Here is a 25,173-nt window from a genome sequence, read left to right as displayed (position 1 = left end):
GACATGTAACCAAGCATCCAACACTGTCTCGAAGGAATGCAGACAGACCCGATCGCAATGTACTTCGAGGAACTTGGGGCCCATGCACGAACAGTGCTTTCTATCACCATGTTGTCCGCCAAAATGGAGGCTTGGAGGCGAGAGAGTGTACAGCTGTTGGAGTCTTTGTGCAGGCACCTATTCGGAATTCTGTCTGTTGACCGAACAACAGAAAGGGACACAAACGTCATTGCGCCTTCAACCAACACAGGAACACCTGGTCGTCCACGCTATGACTTGACGGCGGAACAGATCAATTTATGTTTGGATCTGGGATACAGTTGGCAAGGCATCGCTTCACTTTTTCGAATTGACCGTCGTACTTTGTTTCGCCATCGACAACGCCTGCGTATACCATCACTCCAATACACCCAACTCTCCAACGATGACCTAATGTCAAACATAAGACGCATTTTGGAGAACACTCCAAACGCGGGTGAGACTTATGTGCGAGGCAGTCTGCACTCTATGAGAATCCGCGTCCAGCGTTGGAGGGTTCGGGAAGCCTTACATGTTATAGGCCCAATTGGACGATGTGTGCGTCATAGACAGGCTATTCGTCGCAGGACCTACACCGTTAGGGGGTCGAATGAGTTATGGTAGGCTATGCCCAATACTACAGTGCCCTCCAAAAGTATTAGAACACATGCTTAAAGTTAAATATAAAATCATCTTTTGGAAATGTATCTTAATGCCTTACATGAAACAATGAGGAACTATTCAACCTTTAACACTAGAAGCTCCGTGCCGTTCTGACCCACTTATACCTAGAAGCGCCGCGCCCCGGTCATTTGACCGCTTTGACGACCTACTAGAAGCGCCGTGCTGGTGTGAACTACTTAAAGCGTGGCGAGGCGGTCAAAAGACTGCTGAGTCCTAAGACTGAGAGGCTGTTACTTACACATAATGACAGCTAGATGGCGCTTCGTGCACAAATCAAATCGTTTGGTTATAACTTGGTCAGACCGTGTTGTTGGTAGTCTGTGGTTGTTTCATTATGACATACAGCACGTTTGAGTTATCTGTTCATTTATTTGTGTTGATTTGTGTTGTTTGAGGTAAAAACTCTGGAAGAGTTCTTGAACAAACCTTAAAGGAATAGTTCGGAATTTTGGACATAGGACCTCATTTCCAACTTAGTCGGGGTGATATAGGTCGGTGAAGACCATTTTCAGTGAATTTCTGCCCTTCCTTGAATTGCAGCGTTCATCTCGTGCTAACCTGGTGCCGAGATAACGCAAGTCAACGGTAACATCCAGCCTGCCACTGAAAACACTCCACAGAACACCCGAAACAAGTAATTTATAACTTCAGACTATCGATGCACATGCCTGTGTTGATAAAACAATGTTAGAAATAAAACTAACCTTGCATCGCATTGCAATAGCCTACTTTGTTCCCTGTATTGCAGTGGTGGATTGATATTGAGAAACTAGTCCCTCAAAATGTAATAAATCATTGAGTTGCAAGGTTAGTTTTATTTCTAAAATTATTCTATCAACACGGACATGTAATATCGATAATCTGTGGTTTTAATTGACTTGTCTCGGGTGTGCGGTGGAGTGAGTAAGACTGTTGTTGATGTCAGACTGATGTTACCATTGAAATGCGTTAGCAGAACCAGCGTTGGCAAAGGGGGACGCTGCAATTGAAGGAAGGGGATAAACGTGATAAAAATGGTCTTCACCGACCTACAGTATATCACCTCGGTAAAGTTGGAAATGAGGTCCTATGTCCAAAATTCCGAACTATTCCTTTAAGCAAACTTGACTTTCAACTTTTTCCATAGTATTTAATTTTTTATATTTCGTTTTTACATTTTGTATGCTACTTAGAAATGTTATTTATAGGCTATTTTAAAACAGAGGCATATGTGTTCTGTGATTAGGAGCCTGACCCGACGGGAGGGGAAGGATGAAAAATGTCGACCCAACACCGGTGTTTTTGGATCTTGAGATCCGTAACCCGCAGTTCGGGTTTGGGCAGATAATCTAAGCTCTAAAATGAATGGGTGGCTAGTTCTAATTCACTCCCCAAATTCACTTCTATTCATTTAATAGGTAGCCTATAGGCTATGTTCGCGCCGCCGAAAATGATCGGTTCTGGAACAAAGAGCCTAACCTAGTCTGTATCAATTACACAGTAGCCAGGATTTCATGCCGCATTTTACAGGCTACCGCGGCTACTTTCTAAAACAATTGTCATTCATTTAGGGAGAAGCATCTTGTAGGGTCTAGCTACCTCGGAGGGAGGGAGATAGAGAGAGCAGCTGTGCTGAGCAGGCATAGGCACGAGAAGTAGGCTAATTAAAAATGATGAGAGAATGATATTCTCTGTTTTGCGAATGAGTAGGCTATGTTTCGATGTCTGCTGAAAAAAAGCTATAGGCTTGTTGTTTCTACAATTTAAGCTAACTTCTATGAGAATTCGTGATTCAGCATTGAGACCAGTGATGGGGAAGTTACTTATAAAAAGTAACTTTTCTCGTTACTCGGTACATCTTTTAAAAAGTAACCTGTTACTTTACTTAGTTACTCTCTGAAGAAAGTAACTTATTACGTTACTCGTTATTTTTCGTTACTTTTATGTTGCTCGACTTTTGGCAGAACTGTTCCTATATGTGTTGTGGAAGTTCTACTATGAAGGACAATAGATATTTATTTCCTGCTCTTTATCAAAATGGCACAGAGCACAGCAAGTAGCCTAAATTGGGTTGTTTGTTTAAACACCACCACTAAACAACAATATCAAACATTATTGGGCTCTATGGAGCTGTTTATTTGTTTCTGATTGGCCGAGAGACGTTCCACGAGTTGAAATATCCCACGATAATCAACTCTGACTTTTCACAGCTAATAATAAATCACTCGGCGATATGTGAAGAAATTGTGAAGTTTAAATGAACTGTCACGTTGCATCCAAGCTGAAATACAGACGCTCACAACATAGTATGACGGAGCTGGATTTTAGCTAGTTGGATGGCATGTAGGCTAGTCTAAGTAAAATAGTGATGTTTCAAAGCTAAAGGAATGTCCTGACCAGATGCAATGCGAGCTAACGTTTATTAGGCTACATTGCGTGACAACGGGAGTGATAGAGCCAGAGCCCGTCTAGGCTACCTGAGGTCGGGCTCAGAGTTAGAGGTCATAAACCGATTCCCCCGAGTGAGAGCTGTGTTCATGAATACAACACTGCTACACCATCCAGTGCATCGGTAGGTAGGCTACCATTTCTTACCCCCAGAAGAAACAGACTCTCAGATAAACGCTTCGAAAGACTGCTCCTGATGAGATATAATCACGCCTTTTGTGCTGATGTGGAATAGGCCCTACTGTAGGTTGCCTGCCTCCCATGTATTAAGCCTGCCTTCACCTGATTTCTATCTGCCAAACTGGAGGGCCAGCATATTCAGTGAGCATAGCCTTTTAATTCTGAGGCCAGTACCGCCGTCATGTCATCCGGCACAAGCTTCCTTGGTACACTGCTGTCATATGCATTATGGTTCCCCATTGACTCCCATTGATTCTGACTGACCATTTAGAAGGAAAACCTCAATTATGTGCTGAAACAAACGCCGCTGACATATGATAGTAACCATTTCACTTTGATAATAACCTACATTTTTGTCCGACATAATACAGCAAGAATTTCGAAATTTTATCGACGCAACGTGGAGAAACTTAAGGGAGAACAAAAACATTACATCCGTGACCGACGGTCAATGGGATTCCCCATTGACCATGGATCACGAAAAACAGCAGCCGTTATTTCTTGAATGTCAGAGTAATGACATTCTAAATGGTACCTAAATAATACACCACCATTCATAAAGTAACGAAGTATGAAAAGAAAAACACAATTCATCTCATGGATCACCCAAACGACTTTGTGTCAATTTTCAACCGCGCGGCTTTTAATATCATAATAATGGGTTTGAAATATTCCTTAACCACTAGATGGCGGCATGGCACAGCGCACTTTGATGACATCACAACCATGAAACAGGAAGTAAAGTGCTGTGACGTAGTTGCTGTGTCATGCAAAGTGCGCTGTGCCATGCCGCCATCTAGTGGTTAAGGAATATTTCACACCCATTTCTTACCGTTTTTTGAGCTGCGCCTTGACAATCTGCTTAAAGTCGTTTGGGTGATCCATGTGATAAATTGTGGGTTTTTTTTCATACTTCGTTACTTTATGAATGGTGGTGTATTCTTAAGGTACCATTTTGAATGTCATTACTCTGACATTGAAGAAATAACGGCTGCCATTTTTCGTGACCGAGGGTCAATGGGGAATTACATTGAACATGGGTCACGGGTGGAATGTTTTTGTTCTCCCTTAAGTTTCTCCACGTTGCGTCGATAAAATTTCGCAATTCTTGCTGTATTATGTCGGACAAATATGTAGGTTATTATCAAAGTGAAATGATTACTGTCATATGTCAGCGGCGTTTGTTTGAGCACATAATTGACGTTTTCCTTCGAAATGGTCAGTCAGAATCAATGGGAGTCAATGGGGAACCGTAATCCTTCTGATAAAAAGGACCAAGGAAGCTTGTGCCGGATGACGTGACGGCGGTGAGGCCAGTCCTGCATTAAGTTGTTCTTAATGTTATTGTGGCTAAAATTTGCCTCCAAGCACCAGTGGCGGTTGCTGCTCATTGGAATAGGGGAAGCTCTGATAAAAATGGTCAACTATTAAATTAATATTATTGCTGCTATATTGTTATTTGAGGGGGAAAAATATCCTAAAACAGAATAGACCAAACAGTAGCCTAATAGACGAATCCGGCGCTGGATTCGTCAGATACGTAGGGTTCTGAGACATTGCAGCTGGCTTGGTTAGATTAGAACTAAGCTTACATTTTACCAGTTCACTTTGGGGGGTTAAATATGCTATTTGGTAGCCTACTAGAATTATAGTACGTGACTATTCTACGTTCATATGCCTTGCTGTTTTATTTGGAATCTCCCATGGTGGGGAAGGCTATCAAATAGCTTGTAAAATTCAAGTAAACATTAGCAATTTAGCCAAGCAACACAGTTATTATAGCGAGCTATGTGGCTATAGCCTAAAACTTAGCCTAAATACACAACTGAAACAAATGCAAATCACGAACTCTGTAACTCCACATTACGGTTTTATTGATAGGATATGCTGTGTTCAACATGCAATAGAATTAAACATTTGAGCCTTGCCTCTTGAGTTCACCTGCCAACCCGGTTCCGTAACTTTCACGCATCTCTGAACTTGAAACCAGAGCCCGTCTCTGTTGAAACTTCCTGTGCAATCGCGAAATATGCTTGTCAATCAAAAAAAATGACGGTTCCTCCAATCATCATACAGAAGCTCGGCATCCGAGCCATCCCACTGTCCCATTCGACCCCAGAGAGGCCGGGCTTCCCTGGATATGACGATTTTGCGGCGTTTATCCAATATTCATCTAGCTTTCCCTGCACTGAGACCAGCCCACTCCGTAGTGCCATCGAAGTCCAGTGAGGCCGAGCCTCTACAGGGATTTTAATGGATCGTGTCGTCACAGCAATGTATTAGACGTGCGAAATCACGATAGATGACAAAACCTTGTTGCAAAACGAAACTATAACGATATAGCCATGAAGTTGAACACGTTTTTAGCATGTTCTAGTTGGAATATTAGGCTTGCTAATGCAGCTCATAATAGGCATTTTTTCATGCAATTTTCCGTGATATTTTAGAGGAGGCTGAGCCTCCCCTGCACTCAATGAGCAATCGCCTCTGGTGTGGAATGATAACTCGCGCGTGAGTTGTGACTGCACAAGCGCCCGGCAGATGAGTGGTATCCTAAATAAAAAGTAACGTTGCGGCGGATCGAAAAATAAACGGCGTTAGGTTACTAAATTGTTGGTAGCGTTACCTTACTTTTTCGCAGTAAAAGTATTTTCGTTAGTGTTTGTAACGCGTTACATCCAACACTGATTGAGACACACATTTTAACGATTTGAGGAGACAAGAGCTGTAGCCCACTGGTTAGAGCTTCGGCCCCTACACAATAAAAAATAGGGTGTCAATATTGCAGAGTGAATTCATATAAACCCAGATAGAGTATTTCCAACGTTGTGAAGAGTCAAACTGCTCTAACAGTGGAGTCAAAAGTAAGAGTAATATTCTGCAGATGGCCAGTGAAAAAATCAACTCTACAGCGAGATGATTACCCACCACTCTGAAGAAGACGGGAGTTTTGCTGGCAGCCGTCGTCCGGTAATTGACAAGTTTAGGTAAGTTAATACAATAATCTTGTGTTGTCAAACATGAAAATGTAATTTGTTCTAATGATTTCATGTTAAACTAATTATTCTACATTTGTATTGATGTTTGTATTTGATGTTCCAAGATTTTCTCAGTTATCTTAACCACGAGGCTATGTCAATGCAGTGTAACTTATCACCAACCAGCTAAATTAACGTAGCGAGACTTTTGATATCAGATGTGTTTAAACAAAGTTAAAGCTAAGTTGCCGTAGGCAATGCAAAAAATTTATTGTCTGAGACTTTGGTAATGAAGGCGACATGTTATTTTTAAGGATATTAGCGTGGTATCAAAACGACCTAACTAAGGGCAACGTTAAGGTGATTGGTGTCATGCTAACGTTAGTTGAATTTGAATTTGGGCTTGTCACTAGCCTAGCACACAACCTACCAAATATTTGTTTTATTTCTTGGGTGTATCATATTTGGAATATGTCTTGCAAAATGTATTGGACAGGGTTTTATAGGCAAAAATCAACCGTATCGACGATTGTAGTTAATGTTCCAAGATTTTCTCAGTTACTTATCTTCAACCATGAGGCTATGTCAATGCAGTGTCACTTTTCACCAATCACCAACCAGCTAAATTAAGGCGTTTGATATCAGATGTTTAAACAAAGTTAAAGCTATTTCTTGGGTATATCATGTTTGGAATATGTCTTGCAAAATGTATTAGACAGGGTTTTATAGGCAAAAATCAACCGTATCGACGATTGTAGTTAATGTTCCAAGATTTTCTCAGTTATACTTATCTTCAACCATGAGGCTATGTCAATGCAGTGTCACTTTTCACCAATCACCAACCAGCTAAATTAACGTAGCGAGGCCTTTGATATCAGATGTGTTTAAACAAAGTTAAAGCTATTTCTTGGGTATATCATGTTTGGAATATGTCTTGGGAAATGTATTGGACAGGGTTTTAAAGGCGAAAATCAACCATAACTTTGCGTCTAGTTAACTGCATCGAGTAGATAACTACTGTCTTGCAAGAAAGTAACCTAAGCTACAGGGGCCGGTTGCACCAACATGCTTACGCCCGGTCTTAAGCTACGTCGGTCTTAACTCAGCGTTCTAAGTCCAACCTGATAGATACGCCAGTTGCACCATCTAGGCTTAAGCAATTATTTTCGCTAAGACCGGGCGTAGTTCTTAAGACCAACATTTGAGCACTTCTCACAGTCGTTTCTACAGCGCAAACTACATTGTTATTATTCCCATGCTCGCTTGTTGGCCAGCTAGCATTCGTTTTAGGTTGACACTTCGCTATGCCAGCCTGGCAATCATTTAGAGGGGCTTTCGGTATCATTCACGAATTAAACACCTTTATTAACAGCTTATTGTACATGGGATAACCATAGGCTACACTTGGAAACATTTGAAGATGCATAGGTAAGCTATCTAACCCGCCCTACAATTATGTTTAGTGCATACAAATAAACCGTGTAAGCTAACGTTACATTAGTTAGATAATTGCCTACCCAGCTAACAATTTCTGGTTAGGAGAACGTTTTTAGAACGTTTTTTTCCTGGTTAGGAAAACGTTGCCTGAAAGTTGCGAAAGTTGCCACAAGGTTCCCCAGGAAAGTTTTCTTGACGAAAATACTACGTTTTTTTCTGGTTGTTTATTTTGGTTAGCAGAACGTTCTCCTACCCTTTAGGGAACTTTACTATATTTGGTTGCATTAACGTTCCCCTAACCTCCCAGCAACAAAGTGTAAAGGGGGAAAAAATATGTAGAATTATAGTGACATCGAGGCATGGCTCCACTGTACACTTGCCGTCTGCGGCGACAGCCTATCTGCAACCTGGGAGAGCGAACGTCTCTGATGACTAAGGCAATGACATTATACACGCATGACAATTCATTTACCATTAGCTGCTTGCTGAACTGCGACGAATACGGCTTGTTACCAAATGCTAGTGTCAGCTAAGTATTTAAATGCGGTTAGGTCTAATACTTTCTTGTCTACGGTGTCTTTTCCTATAATAAACGATTAGTCAGATCAAAACATAAGCAGAGCAGGCGCTAGCCTAACACACTGTTTCAACATTCAAAACAGGCTGTTTTTATTGCATCGTATGCCATTAAAAGTCCTCGGTTCAGAATTATGATGGATTTTGGTTTATTTTGTTTTAAATTGGGACTGGGAATTGTGGGATAGGCTGAGTGAACAGCACAGTAACATAGGCTATAACTTGGACGTGTTAATATAAAACAATTCTCCCCCGGGAACATTGTGCTGTTTAAGATGCAGTCTCAACGTTTGAGAACGAATTCATTGGAGTCCTCATCATCATATTTTCATAACAAATAAAGCTTTAAAAACATGAATGCATTTCAGGTGCCACTCTAATCGATTATGGATTAATCCAAAACTATTCGTCAGATTAGTTAGCATGAAGTCGTTGTGTGCCTGCCTGGGACTATGGCTAGCTAGCTCTTCCACCCGGTTTACCCTATACAGTGTTTTTTTAAAGCCTGTTGGACTTAATGGAACAAGTGCATGGAGATGTGAAGAATGTGATCGATACCATACAGCCAGCCTACGTGAGTAACTTTATCTCTGTGTTATCCAAATACCTTAGAGTTAGCGAGGTTGAGTCTGCTAAAACACCAACACCCCAGAACTCACGGACCTGAGATGGAAGTTTCTCAACCTAGCTTCGCTGGCCCCTTTAGCTGACGGGCTGGCTGGTCGGCCGAATATCAATCCAACAGAGGGGGGAAGAATAGAATAGGGCTATATGTCGATTTTGCAACAAATTATTCCGACTTTGCAGTGTGGCTGCTGGCCGTGTTCAATTGGAAACTCATAGAAACTCTGGGGCGATTTTCATCAATCAACCCCACGCACATAACCAGAGAATACCGATATGGTTATACAAATAAGATAGGCTACCTAAAAACAACTAAGTAGCAACGTTGTGTGAAAAGAGAAATGCAACCAGAATATAACGTTTTTTTCTTTAGTTGTAATAACGTTCGGGAAACTTTGATAACCTGGAGCTAACGTTCTCTCCAGGGTATTAGAAGGTTACTGATAAACTAACCACAGGAGAACCAGCGGCTAACGTTATTTGCTTGCTGGGATTCAACCAGAATATAACGTTTTTTTCTTTAGTTGTAAAAACGTTAGGGGAACGTTATTTGTTTTGACAACCTGGAGATAACGTTCTCTAAACGTTATTAGTAGGTTGCTGAAAAACGAACCATAGGGGAACCAAAAGCTAACGTTAGTGAAAGTTAGCAGAACGTTAATTGTTTGCTGGGTACCTGTTTCGGCATTCCTAGCACAACGTGGCTGGTTGGCTGACGTTATTCCGTATTCCATGGGTCTAGCTCTTTACATAACATAAACTTTTTACTTGCATTTTACAGTGCAGATAACGCTTCCACCAGTTAGTGTTGTTCTGCCACAGCCTATTGGTAGCCTTATCTCTGAAAGGATAAAGCTATAATGCGTCTCCTTTGCTTATTCTTTATCAAGACATAATGAGAAGGAACTACAGTAATTGTTAAGTTATTTATTTAGCGAGTTAAATAGGTGCCAGGCATTAGGCTACATGTCATTCACTTTAACAGCGGTTTCCTCCGAACGGGGGACGTGATTGACAGCAGATAGAGTTCTAATCTTAAAAACAGGCAAGTTACAAGTCATTGTTCCGTAGGCATTCACATGGACGCGCATCGCTAAGACCGGGCGTAGTTAAGACCAGGCGCTGGTGCAACCGACTTTAGTTGAATTCTAAAGACTGGTCTTAACAAAGACCAACTTAGCAGTTAGGACCAGACTTAAGACCAGTTGGTGCAACCGGCCCCAGCTCACTAACTGCTAACTGTATCTCATTTTACGTTAATAGCCTACATGAAATTATGTTAGTGGTGCAAACGAACTGTCGATGAATTGCATGATACATTTGTTTAACACGTTAACCTAAGGAAAGTGTAAGCTAGCTAAAATTAACTCGACTGAGACATGGGGCAACAATACATATGTCTACAGTAGCCTAACTGTAAAGTTAAACATTGACTTGGGCCTACTAGCCTAATGCCTTATGTAAAATACGAAATTCCTCTGCGAAGTGAATGAAATAATGAATGCACATTTTTTTTCTAAACAGGTGCACGATGCTGCCGCGTGTGCAGTTCGGTGGAGACCAAAAGTATGTTAAGTTGTCTGAGCTTACATTCAGTGCCTTCCTGAAAGAAGGTGAGTCTTGACACTTTTTCTTTTTTTTTGTTGTTAGATAGAACTGCATGACCTCACATTTCAGAATACCTGTGCCTAATTTATTATTTGGTTTTATTACAAACTAGTGTGTCTAAAGTTTAAAATACCAGAAGACAGACAGCCAGAAATGAAGGTGTATGATCAGTCCAGCACTGAGATTGATTCGGAGGTTTTTGAAGAATTGGTGCAGGGGTCACCTGGGACCTTCCGAATCATGATGTTAAGCAGTGAAGTGCATGGTAATCATTTAGACAACTCACTCAGTTCTTTATTCATATGGCTATGATGCTAAATGATCTTAATAGCTCAATGCTATGTTAAATATAACAGCTCTATGCAACCTAATGTTTCTATTTTGTACACATTTCTTCAACAGGTGCCTCTCAATCACCATCATGCTCCGGAAGTTCTGATGACACAGTCATCCTGAATTTCACTTTGTGTGAAGAAACAGCTACTGAAGAAGCAAGCCAGCCTAAAAGACCATACCGCATAAATTATGAAGCAAAAGCGGTAGGAAATGGAAATTGTTATTGAGTCTGAGCTGAATGTTGTTTCATGTCATGTAGAATTCTCTTTAAAAAAAAAAAGGATTAAAATTCATGCAGATAGAAACAGGGGGCTAAAATCTGATTTAAAAAATGTCTGAAAAGTTTTTGGTCCATAGGCTGAAATATAATTAAAAATTGTCTAAAATACTTTTGCTCCATTTAAAGTTGATTGAAAACATCCTGAAAACAAGGCCTGGAGGTGAACGCATTTTCCAAGAATATGGGAAAACCAAGTCTCTCACAGATGCCACCAGAAGGCAAATGATCAACATTCTTACTGCTGAAATGACAGAAACCCATGGGTAAGCATTGGTATTGACATATAGATTGCCTATAATAAGAGATGACAATTACTGAAATTGTATCATCCAGCCTTATTTCAACTGAGTGTGACGTTTTCACTCAATTCACATAGGACATCTCCCCCAAAAAATGTCAAAGTGAAGTATGCACAGGGCATTGTGGCGTTGTTTCCATATTTGGAAGACCCATATTCAGAGAATGGTTATGTAAGTAAAATTGTAGTTACAATCACAGTACCATCACTCTGCGATTTGTTTATAGCAGGATTCATAGTATTGTTTTTAATGAATTTGTAATTGCTTAAGAACACTACTACGACCCTGAGAGTGGATCTGGGTACCTTGTATGGCGGTTGAAAACCATACAAAGAAAATACAAAGAAAATCTGTTTCATCAAAATGAAACCTGGCGTTTTTCTAGGCTGATTTGACATGGAACTACACTCTCATCTGGCGTAATAATCAAGGCAATTTGCAGCTACTGGCACTACTACTGCTTGTTGTCTATGGGGACTATTTTCAGATGTCGCGTAAGATATCACTGCGCCTATGGTACGTTTGCAAGTTGCCTTGATTATTACGCCAGATGAGAGTGTAGTTCCATGTCAAATCAGCCTAGAAAAACGCCAGGTTTCATTTTCAGTTGGTCTTATTGCACTTTCTAACTTGAGAGGAGACACGTTTTAAATGGAAAAATTACCAGAAATCTTAGTCACTTTTAAACATGAAGCTAGCAGGCGAGAAGCTAATGGTCTAATCCAATTCAATGATCTATGCTAGGCTGAAGCTAAAAGTTGTATCGCCAGACTCACAGAATGGCTGGATGAACGGGGAACAAGGTAAATATCGATTGTTTTGCTCGAGGGGAGGTGGAAAATGAGCGTACTTCCAAAAATGGCGGAATATCCCTTTAAGGTAGACATTTTAAAGCTTAAACATTCCTGTTCTAACTTAACTAATGATTTCTAACAGGTATGTTAAAATGTTAACTATGTTAACAATGATAACCAGGTTGATTGGTTTACTTAGCTAATGAATTCTAACAGTTATTGTAAAAATGCTAGCTATGTTAACAATGCTAACCAGGTTGATAAGCTAACTTAGTTGATGATTTCTAGCAGTAATGCTAAAAATTCTAACTATGCTAACAATGTTAACTAGAAATGCAATTCCAAGGAATTACCAGTGCATGAAAATGCAAAAATAGATAGATAATGTAGATATGGTTATGTAAGTAAAATTGTAGTTACAATCACAGTACCATCACTCTGCGATTTGTTTATAGCAGGATTCATAGTATTGTTTTTAATGAATTTGTAATTGCTTAAGAACACTACTACGACCCTGAGAGTGGATCTGGGTACCTTGTATGGCGGTTGAAAACCATACAAAGAAAATACAAAGAAAATCTGTTTCATCAAAATGAAACCTGGCGTTTTTCTAGGCTGATTTGACATGGAACTACACTCTCATCTGGCGTAATAATCAAGGCAATTTGCAGCTACTGGCACTACTACTGCTTGTTGTCTATGGGGACTATTTTCAGATGTCGCGTAAGATATCACTGCGCCTATGGTACGTTTGCAAGTTGCCTTGATTATTACGCCAGATGAGAGTGTAGTTCCATGTCAAATCAGCCTAGAAAAACGCCAGGTTTCATTTTCAGTTGGTCTTATTGCACTTTCTAACTTGAGAGGAGACACGTTTTAAATGGAAAAATTACCAGAAATCTTAGTCACTTTTAAACATGAAGCTAGCAGGCGAGAAGCTAATGGTCTAATCCAATTCAATGATCTATGCTAGGCTGAAGCTAAAAGTTGTATCGCCAGACTCACAGAATGGCTGGATGAACGGGGAACAAGGTAAATATCGATTGTTTTGCTCGAGGGGAGGTGGAAAATGAGCGTACTTCCAAAAATGGCGGAATATCCCTTTAAGGTAGACATTTTAAAGCTTAAACATTCCTGTTCTAACTTAACTAATGATTTCTAACAGGTATGTTAAAATGTTAACTATGTTAACAATGATAACCAGGTTGATTGGTTTACTTAGCTAATGAATTCTAACAGTTATTGTAAAAATGCTAGCTATGTTAACAATGCTAACCAGGTTGATAAGCTAACTTAGTTGATGATTTCTAGCAGTAATGCTAAAAATTCTAACTATGCTAACAATGTTAACTAGAAATGCAATTCCAAGGAATTACCAGTGCATGAAAATGCAAAAATAGATAGATAATGTAGATATGGTTACTAAGGTGTAGCTAGGGTAAACATGGTGGTTGCATAGTGTACAGAGAGTTGATAGTGTGAAGGTAGACAGTTTAAAGATGAAACATTCCAGTTCTAACTTAACTAATGATTTCTATTCATGTTAAAATGTTGATTAGCTAACTTAGCTAATGATTTCTAGCAGTTACGCAAAAAATGTTACTTTTGCTAGCAATGCTAACTTTACTAACAATGCTAACCAGGTTGATTAGCTAACTTAACCGATGATTTCTAGCAGTAATGCTAACAATGCTAAATTTGCTAACAATGCTAACCAGGTTGATTAGCTAACTTAGTTGATGATTTTTTGCAGTTATGCTAACAATGTTAACTATGCTAACCATGCTAACTTGCTAGTGAGGACTTTTATTTTGAAACATTTGTTGCTAGGGTATCCATGGTGGCCACTATCAAGAAACAAGAAGTTACTGCAGTATAATCATGTTAGTTGCTATGGAAACGCTCATAAACACTTAATTTTAATGGTTGCTAGGTACATGGAGGTTTCATGTAGTTGACTGGAGGCATAGTGGATGATAACTGACAGTTGGAATGGTTGAACAGTTCAATAGTTGAGTAGTTTCAATGGTTAAATGATTTAATAGTGTATTATTGAAGTGAGGACTTTTATTTTGAAACAGTTGTGGACAGAGGAAACAGTTAACAGGATATGTAGTCTTCTGAGAGACTGTATGCTTAAAGCCAGAGAAACTGACAGTTGGTGCCACTGATCTATAAAGAATACCTGGATAGAGCATCTACGTCAAAATTCTGAAGCCTACATGGCGGCGGCCATTATGGGACCACTTGCCATAGGAATGCATAGACAGTAAAAGACAGTAAAAGAATGTTGCCGTTCTACAACAATGGAATTGGAACACATCGCCGCCATTATGGGACCACTCGGGACAGTTCCATTGGCTTCATTGTTGATGGGTCAGCAACAATGAGATAAGCTGTGTTCGAAATGCTCACTCGTTCACTATGGGTGCGTTCGTAAATTCAATCTGACACTCTGAAAAATAGAATAACGCTCTGAAGTTCGAAAAAGACGAGCATTCTAACTCCCAGTGAATTTACGAACGATTATTTGTGTTTATGTTTACAATATGGACGCCACTACGGCACTTTTGAAACAGGGTTTATGTATTATTCAAAACTCAATTCCACTGATGCAAGAGCTTTCTTGACAGTGATGATGAAGAACAATGTGAGAGCAGTTATTTAAACCGTCTACATAATCTTGATGAGCAACGCTTGTAATGTCAACTTGGAAACGTTCTTCTAGCACTAGCACTAAAATGCTAACCTGTTAACGTTACGTAGGTAACTAGATTCGTTACTAGCTGACTGATGTGACGTCACACTCTGCTACTCTGTCCTTTCAGCTGGAGTGCCCAGAGTACGATGCTCTGAATAAACGAACGATAATTCCATCCACACTCTGAATTTACGAACGGTTAAAAAAGTTTCAGTGTGCTCGGAGTGCAATTTACGAACGCACCCTATATAGTGCACTATGTAGTGAATCAGCCATTTTGTAGTGGTGTTCGAAATTCAACTGTAACATTCGTTCACTACTTTCGTTCCCTACAAATTCGTCGCGTGACATGCCTAAATGTAGGGTACAGAAGATGTACACTGCCTGAATCAACTTAGACCACAATGCATTGCGGACCTTCCCGATTCCCGCGAAAAGTCAAATCAGCCGTCTGCCTGCCAGCTGACACAGATGATTATCGCCAGCCCAGTTTGTAACATGGACGCCGCCGGTATGCTCTACAAATGTAAGTGATGTTTTGTTGTTGATGCCTTGATGGTTAATATAAAGTTAAGGTAATTAATTCATTCCTGTGTAACCGGTTAAATCAGAATGTAGTTATCGCAGTATTATTTTAATGAACGTTACGTTTGGTTTAGGCTACTTTACGTTATGGTAAAGTTAACGCTATGTCAACATTACCTCAGCTGGTTTTAACTTGCGTTAAGCTAGGCTGCTATAAGATAGATGATAGATAGATAGATAGCAGGCTAGGCTACTTTATTGATTCCCAAGGGGAAATTCAATAACGTTAACGTTAGCTGAAAATACTCATATGGAAAAACATCCCATACTGTAAAATTGTAATGTCACAACAACATTATCATCCTACAGTTAACGTTAGTTATAGGCAATTTAAACGTTGTCACCAACTTACTATTTTAATAACTACGGACTTTCAAGTTTTATGTCTAGCAGCTAACGTTACAAACGTTAACTTATCTTAACCATGAAAAGAACACCCGTGACCTCAGGCCACATTCAACGCCAATGTAAACATTTTCATCTAGCTCTCAGATGTCAGTAGCCTAATTTGATTATTAAGACGACGTTAGATGACGAGGGGATCAGTGAATGAACACCATGATGAACACACGTAACATGGCCTACTGGCAAAGCGCCCGGGGCTCGTAAATGCACCAGTGCTACAGAGATTGATTGTTTTGTAGCACAACCATTGAAACAAATGGTAATTCAGAGTAAAGTGAACAAATATAGAACCATTAAGGCGATAACCTAGCCTACATTTAAATGTATTTGAAGCACATAACTTTTCTGATTAATAACATGTATTTTTGTTTAGGGACTGATGAGGACGTTAGTCGCCTCATTAATTTGAGGAGGAGTAAGGAGAGGCTCTTCTCTGGAAAGAGAAATGCTGCCCAGCATGGATGGGAGTAAGTTGTTGTATATTGATACATCAATCAAATACATAATTAAACCCACAACAAAAGACAATAATTTTAATCAAGTGATATTCATGTGACATTATGGTAAATTTGTTCTTGAAGGGTTATCCTGAAGGAGATGGGTCTGGAGGCAGTGGTCTCCCCTGCCAGGGCAGGAAAGAAGTGGGAGAACCTGAAAAAAACCTACAAAGTAAGTCGTTTGTGTCAATATTTTGTGTTTGTGACTGATTGGCCCTTATTAATGACACATGCATACAACCTAAAACAGGCGTACGCTTAATTACACGCAAAGCATGGCATTTATCAATTTGAACGTGAGCGGTGGCTACGCGAGAATCTCACGGCTAGTCTCAACTTGTGTATGCAAGTTTTTCAGGCGGCATAAATGTGTAGCTGGATCAGAAAGTTGAAGAGTTGAATACATGGAATATATCAAACATAACACTTTTCCTGCACATGTCTAGCCTATTTGCTGTAATGTATGCTAATGTATATTATTATGTTGACATATTTGATGGCTCAGGATAGCCATGTAGGAGATGATTACTTTCTCTTTGGCAAACACAACATTAATAAATTATATATTTTTAATTATTGTCAAAGGGCAAATGGCAGTGTTGTATGGTTTTGCAATGAATGTATTTCTGGTATGATTTTTAAAAAGTTGCAGATTCATTTCCCTAACTGTGACCAAATTGAATGTTACAGGAGCTCAAAAAGCCCCCCACAGGAGTCAGCACCGAGTCGGGGGAAACCACTGCAGGCACCTGGAAGTGGTACAGTTTGATGGACGAGGTGATGGGGGACAAACCCTCCATCAGCCCCCCAGTCCTCATCACTTCGTCAGGAGGCGACCACTTTCAGGTGTCTGCAGTGGCTTCCCCTGAGCCAAGACGTGACGAGGCAGAGGCAGAGGCAGAGGAAGAAACCCCAAGGAAGAGGGCAGGGAAAAGGAAGGTGGACCCTGTCCTAGACTTCCTGGAGAGGGATGCGGAGAGAGCAGAGGAGCGGGCCAGAAGGGACGAAGAGCGGGAGGGCAGGCTCCTCAGCATCCTGGAGAGATTGGTGGAGAAGTTGTGATTTTGTGATTTTTTCAATTTTTCAATTATATTTTACTATTATTTATTTTGTGTTTAATTAATTAATAAATTATCTTCAATTACATTTTCAGTATTATCATTGTTTATGTTTTACTGTAGACTTGCTTTGCTTAAAGTAGAAACTCTGAAAACACTGTTTCATACACTAAAATAACGTTGGGGGTAAAAATATATTTTTAATTCAGGCATAATCATGCCCCTCTGGAGCAACAGCCTGAATGGGACCCATCACCGCAGCCGCCAGTTGCCTCCTCACTTCCTCCCCACTGGGATCCAACTGCTGTTGGGGAGGCTGGTCTTGATTGTCGTCCCTCACCATCACCACCTCCCCAGGATAAGGTAACCCTGTGGGGGGTACAGTTTGTCCGCAAAAATGGGGCTGTTCCTGTACACCTGGGCGTCATGGACTGACCCTGGGTAGCCAACACATATGTCCAGGAACAGCCCCTTGTTGTTGCACACCGCCTGCAGCTGCACTGAAAAAAACAGTTTCCTGTTTAAATAGCAGGCCTGATTCTGTGATGGTGGCTTGATCCTGACTTGGCAGCCATCAATGGCTCCCACAACCTTGGAAAAGGCTGGGGAACGTGCCAGCTGAGCAAAACCATCGCCGATGGTGTCCAGCTCCATGGCATGGGGGAAGCTGATGATTCGCTCCTTGAGCTTAAGGATGTTCCCTGAAATGCGGTGGATAATGTCATGAATTGTTGTGCGTGGCATAGCAAAGACCCGTGACACCACTCTATAGGAGGTGGCACTGGCGAGCCAGAACAGGAAGACCAAGACCTCCAGTTCAAGGCCCCAGCCAGAACACCGTTGCTCATTGTGGCGCAAGAGCGCAATCAGCCTCATGGTGGTGGGTCTGCTCAGACGAAAATCCGTTTTCAGGTCGGAGGTCCCATCGAAAAACAATTGGAGCAGGGGGACCTGTTCGTTCCTGACACAATATCTTGCTGGCTCCGGCTGTAATAGGCACCAAATAAAGTGTCACTTCTAAACTACTTCAGTGTGTTTTATTTTTGTAATATTTAAGTTCATATATCGTAGTTAATTGCTTAAATAAGACAATTAAACTTAAATAATAAGTAAGATAGAAATGTTTTATGTACAACACTGGAAATATAAAGGTTGTCGACACCTCATTGCATGCCAATTAAGAATATATTTTCTGCAAGCCAATTGCATTTGAAAGGTTACTGGCTCCCCTTGTCTACAGGGAGATAATGAAAAATAGGTGAGAACTCTGATCACAATGTAAAAGATTGTTTTACTTCTGAAAGGCAAAGACTGATGTGGGACAAATTTACGAACACATTTGCCCAACTGTTGTTCCTATGGCTCCACCTTGTGGTTGTTTTAAAAAGGTATGTAAGCTATGAAAATCGTTAAATCCATTTCATTGCAAGACACTGGCTCGTGAGACTGCAGCAGCCTAACGTACGTTTTATTGATCGTTTTTTAAATATATTTAAAGTATATATATATATATAGTAATTGAATGGCAAAGGGTGTCGACAGACTTTCTAGAAAAGACCAAGCAAACAGCAGCTATTAATTGAATGAAATCGCCTCGCCAAGAGGGGCGCTAGCATAAACATTAACAGTAACGCTTCTATAGCAAATGTGATATTTACCCTTGCCATATGGTTAATATTATGTCTGGCGAGTACAATACGAAGACGTCTCGCTCTTGCAGTGTCATTTCGTCTCCTTTGTCTGAGCGACAACACTTTGATTAAGAGAGTCACAACTAATGCCTGAATAGGATCCATTTTAACGTAGCCTAAGTGTGCTAAGTTAGCGTTAAGACCAGTAAAGATCTATAGATGCACGTGAGCCTATGGAAGTTTTAAAACGTTTAATAACGGCCTATAGGCTTTACCTTAGGATTGCCTATCATTTCGTGGGCCAACACAGCAACGTAATGCAACCCCCGTTTAATAATGTAATAATTGTTGTAGGCTAGGCTACTACCCACATAAAATTAGGATGTACACAGACGTATAACACAGTTTTATTTATATTCACATATATTCAAATATTATTGCAATGCAGTTGAGAAATCCCAGCCTGTTTACTCATCCAAAAACAGCACTGTTGTTGTCCATGGCTTTACACGTGTGCTCGCGTTTGCGTTTGTTAATGCGACATAGAACTGATGAAAATCCGGCGCATGAATATGTGGCAGCAGTAACATCCCGAGTGTCCGAAATTAATAATCGCCAGGCCCACTTGTCCCCTAGGTAGCCCCCTACATAGCCCCCCTATAGAGTTAACACTATATAGTGAACGAGTGAGTGAGTGAACGAGTGAACATTTCGAACACAGCTATAGTCTATCCAGGTATTCTTTATAGATCAGTGGTTGGTGCCCAGGTGGCTGGCCACCTGGCTAAGATTCTAATTGCTGCCGTGATGTCATAATGAGCAATGTTAAGTCTATGGGGGAAATTGTAATAGTTTTTAACTAATAGTTTAAAAAGTATAAAAGTTACAAAGTTGAAAAATACAAAGCCCACATCGCGTAAGTAAGACCTACGTGACAAAATTTGAATGGAGTTTCTACGTGAAGCGGTTGAAGCTGAATTGCGTGCGTTAGAAGAACTATAAGAAGCCTACACTGTAAAAAAATTCCCTGTAAAATCACGGTATGTTACTGGCAGCTGTGGTTACCTGTAATCTACTGTTTTTTTACGGTTATTTTTCAACTACAGCATCATACCGTTTAATATATCACAGTACACTGCAATATTTACACAGTAGTAGTACCGTAAAATTACAGTACTCTACAAAATGTACACAGTACTACTACTGTTAAATTAACACTTCTCTCAACATTTTCACAGTAGTAGTACCGTAAAGTAACAGTATTCTACAAAATGTACACAGTACTACTACTGTTAAAATAACACTTCTCTACAGCATTTTCACAGTACTTGTATCGCTTAAATAACGGTAAACTTCAGTTATAAAAGCCAAACACCGTTATAATACTGCGTCCCTACTGTCCTCTTGGAACAGTTTATTGCTGTATAAATACAGCTAAAGTTACCAGCATTCCACTGTTTTTTTTAAAAAATATACAGCATATACAGGGCTGTACGCTGCGAGCACCTCGTCGCAAATGCGAGTAAATATATATTAGTGCTAATTGAAAATATGAAATGGGAGCACAGGTGCGAGTACTGAATTCAACCCTTTTATTCGCATTTTGCTCCTAAAAATCCACACCAAGTGGATCAAAGTATAGGCTACTACAATTTTCGCGCATCTGTATACAAATTTCATAGTTGACAACTCTAACGCTCCTGGCTGGAAACTCACGCTTTCAGCATCAACCTTGTAGCACCGCATTATGTAATAACACCGCATTATGTAATAATGTAATAAATGTGCACGCCATTATGTAATAATTGCCGCATTCTGTAATAATCTGCCGCATTATGTAATAAACTTCTTGAACGCAATATGTAATACATTTTGCTGCATTGTGTAATAAGTTATTACATATTGCGGTTGTTACTACATAATGCGGGTGTTGCGTTTTTTTTTTTTGCCAAATGTAACAATTGCATGGTGCATTATGTAATAACCAACCGAAATTTACATTTTCATTGAATAAAAACAGCTTAATAATGTGTATTTTACTCAAAATTAATGCTTACAAATAAGTATTAATTTAACGATGCAATTAAGTATTTAAGCAACTAAATGAAAAACAATTCAGCTGCAACATACAGCCTAACACACTGATCACACAATGGAACTGCAGAATAATAAGTGAATTTTAACAATGTTCTTTACCTACAGTAAAACAGGCCATGACTCACATTTCACACACATATAGCCAAACTATCTAGCCTGACCAGCCAGACCCACATCAAGATGTAGGGTCTGGACACTCACCGTAGACAGGGCTCAATCGGAGGGGTGGGATAAACAGTTGTCTTTCAAATTCCCTCCCCGCAATAGGATAACGCTAAACGAATCATCTTCTTGTTTTCAAGTAGCAGGATGCGTAACCTTCCCTCTCCACGCAATAGGATAACGCTAAACAAATAATCTTCTTGTTTTCAAATAACAGGATGCGTTACCGTCGCAACTTCTGGTCGCATGTCAGTCACCATGATGTTAAGCCCTGTGATTGGGCCGCTGGTGCTGGGGGTTCTCAGCTTCCTGGCTCAATGGATCGTGCCTAGACTGCCCCGCCAGCCAAATTACATTTGCTGCCGCTAGGGGCGTCTAGATTTCTAGGCTACAAACTATCAGTATATAGAGGGAACTGCCTATCAGAATTCCATTTGATTTATGCTGTTCGGGCACTTAGCCTAAGCCACTACTTGATATTGCTCATCCTGCAAGGTACTGATTGGGATTCATGGTGTCTATTACTGGCTATGCAAGGCCTGCTAGTGTATGGCAATGTTTAAACGTAAATTATTAGGGCCCGAGCACCGAGGTGCGGCCGCTGAAGCGGCTGCACCGTAGGTGCAAGGCCTCATTGTTTTTGCTCAGATTAAATTTCTTCCGGGCCACGTTTTGCCTTTTTTTCACCAACTTGGCATGCTCTGAAACTTTTGAAATTTGGCAGCTATGTGTGGAATTGGTAACACTACTAAGTGACAGAGCTCTGGCCAAGGATGTGGCTCAGGGACTCTATAGCACCACCCAACGTGTTGTCTGTTGTGGTAGACACATACATTCACGGAAATGGCCCAGATTTGGTGGATATGTGTGTTCTATTAAATTCGATTTTACATTTAAACTTAATAGTGAATCTTTGAAGAAGAATTTGAGTTATGATTATGATTTTTGCACATCACATATTTTGAAACACTCTCCTAGACGGTTTATCGAAATCATGTCATATAAGCTCTAAAATGATCTTGAGCGGTTTCTCAAGAGGAATTGCGACCAGATTTAATTTAATTTAATTTTCGAAGTATATTGAAATGGCGAAATTTAGAATTATGGCGTCTTATTAACAAACAGGAAGTTGGTGTTATAGGCAGAAAAAAGGTTTTAAATTGGATGTAACCTGGCAGCTATATGTGGAATTGCTTCTGCTAGTCAGAGACAGAGCTCTGGCCTAAGGTGTGGCTTCGGGACTCTATAGCGCCACCTAGCAGCACGTTATCTGTTGTGGTTGACACAAACATTCACGAAAATGAACCAAATTTGGTGGACTTGTGTGTTATTGCTATCGCTAGTCAGAGACAGAGCTCTAGCCTAGGGTGTGGCTTAGGGACTCTATAACGCCACCTAGTGTGTTGTCTGTTGTGGTTGACACATACATTCACGAAAATGAATCAAATTTGGTGAGCTTGTATGTTATTGCTGCCGCTAGTCAGAAACAGAACTCTGGCCTAGGGTGTGGCTTAGGGACTCTATATCGCCACCTAGCGCATTGTCTGTTGTGGTTGATACATTTACGAAAATGAGCCACAATTGGTGGGCATGTGTGTTATTGCTACAGCTAGCCAGGGATAGAGCTCTGGCCTAGGGTGTGGCTTAGGGACTCTATAGCGCCACCTAGCACATTGTCTATTATGGTTGACACATTAATTCACGACAATTAGGTAGGCTTGTGTGTTAAGCCCAGTTAGGCTTAGTTCACACTGGCAGACGAAATCCGATGTCTTGCATATCCGATCAGAATCTGATCTTTCTGACTGACTGTTCTCATGGCCTGGCGCACGCGCTGAATCAATCAATTAATCACTTCCGTCACTCAGAATTACTTTGCAATTGTTTGTCGCAGTGCAAATGACGAAAGGGATATGTTGAAATCCTATTCAAGTGGTTCGACTGTTCAGATTGAGTCATATCCGATAGTAAGTGATATTGAAACCACCTTCGTATGTGGTGCGAATCAGCATTGTAAAAATCGCATTTCATGCGGTTTTGTGCAGTTCAGACTACCCAAAATTCAAGCTATATACAATCCAGATAAGCAAAAAATCGGATTTAGACTGCCAGTGTGAACTAAACCTTAGTCAGAGACAGAGCTCTGGCCTAGGGTGTAGCTTAGGGACTCTATAACGCCACCTAGCCTGTTGTCTGTTGTGGTTGACACATACATTGATGAAAATTAACCAAATTTGGTGGGCATGTGTGTTGCTAATGCACATGCCCACGAACAAGTATGTATTTCTTTTATAGATTCCGAAATGTCCTGGCCCACCATCACCGCTTGCGGCTATATATATTATTATTAATTTTGTTTTGTTGTACTACAAACTAAGCAGGATTTAGACTGAGATGCTGTGTCCTCATTGAACTTGAAAAGAAAACCTTAACCTTTTATGATAATATGTGTTAGCTTAGCTTATGGTTGGCTATGTCATAGCTCTAACTTAGCCAATAATATAATAACATCTGACAACAGAAAACAGAATGCATAGCACACCCATCTTGCCTACAGAATTGCTGTCATTCATCATCCAGTTAACAATAAATTGGTTAACTATCAGAAGCACTTAACCTCCAAACTTGATCTCATGACTAATATGACTGCAAATATTAATTGAAAAGAACCCCTTGTGCGTTTAAATGAGCACAACCAAAGTTAAAAGGTGGATTGTTACAATGTAAGCTGAGCAATAGTTGACATACTGTCCTCTTACTTAGCATTTTTTAGTAAAACACACATTATCATGCTGTTTTTAATCAATGGAAATGTCAATTTTGGTTGGTTACTACATAATGCACCAATTGTTACAATTGGCAAAAAAAAAACCGCAACCCCCGCATTATGTAGTAACAACCGCAATATGTAATAATTTATTACATAATGCAGCAAAATGTATTACATATTGCGTTCAAGAAGTTTATTACATAATGCGGCAGATATTACAAAATGCGGCAATTATTACATAATGGCGTGCACATTTATTACATTATTACATAATGCGGTGTTATTACATAATGCGGTGCTACAAACCTTGCTGTCTCTCACACACGCAAGAAATGTCACTCCAAAACCATTCTTTTTCTTCAATCTGTTCGTTATCAGTTGGTGACTTTGTAGCGATTAGCCTACCGTTGAAACGGCAAACCATGATAAGAATGTCGACTATATAGCCTACAATTACCGTGTTCATTTCAAATATTATTATTATCACGGTTGATAAACACGGTGTGGAAACAGTGTTACAGTAGCTTCACCCCAGCCTGCATTTGACATAGGCCTGGTTGACTTCTATGAAAGAAATCTGACTGATTCTGTTGTCTAAATGATGGATTTAACCACGATTTGGTGTAGGCTACACCTGCTTTAAAAAGGCGGAAAATTTTCATTGCAAATGTGCGCATCATATAGCCACTCTGCGTCTTTGTATGGAGGTTACATTCACATTAATTCCATTCCACTAACGTTATCAGGAGAATACCGTAACGTTTTATTTTGAGCTCTGGTTGTCACTCATTGGATATAACAGATATAGCCTACCAAACTCCAATACGAGTCATGGTAGAGTAAGTTGCACCCAGCCAATTAAACATGACCAAGGTAAAAGTGACAACTCACGATGCCATGCCATGGTAGGCTACCTAAATCATAGAAGTTAACGTTACTGGACAGTGGACACTCATCTTTTCTATTACACCAGAAATATTTGTCTTTACCTTTGTTCGTTTTTTGAACATTTAAGTTATTTAATGA

Source organism: Sardina pilchardus, chromosome 17 (assembly GCF_963854185.1).
Source record: "Sardina pilchardus chromosome 17, fSarPil1.1, whole genome shotgun sequence".
NCBI classification, from domain to species: Eukaryota; Metazoa; Chordata; class Actinopteri; order Clupeiformes; family Clupeidae; genus Sardina; species Sardina pilchardus.
This window is presented reverse-complemented; position numbering follows the sequence as displayed.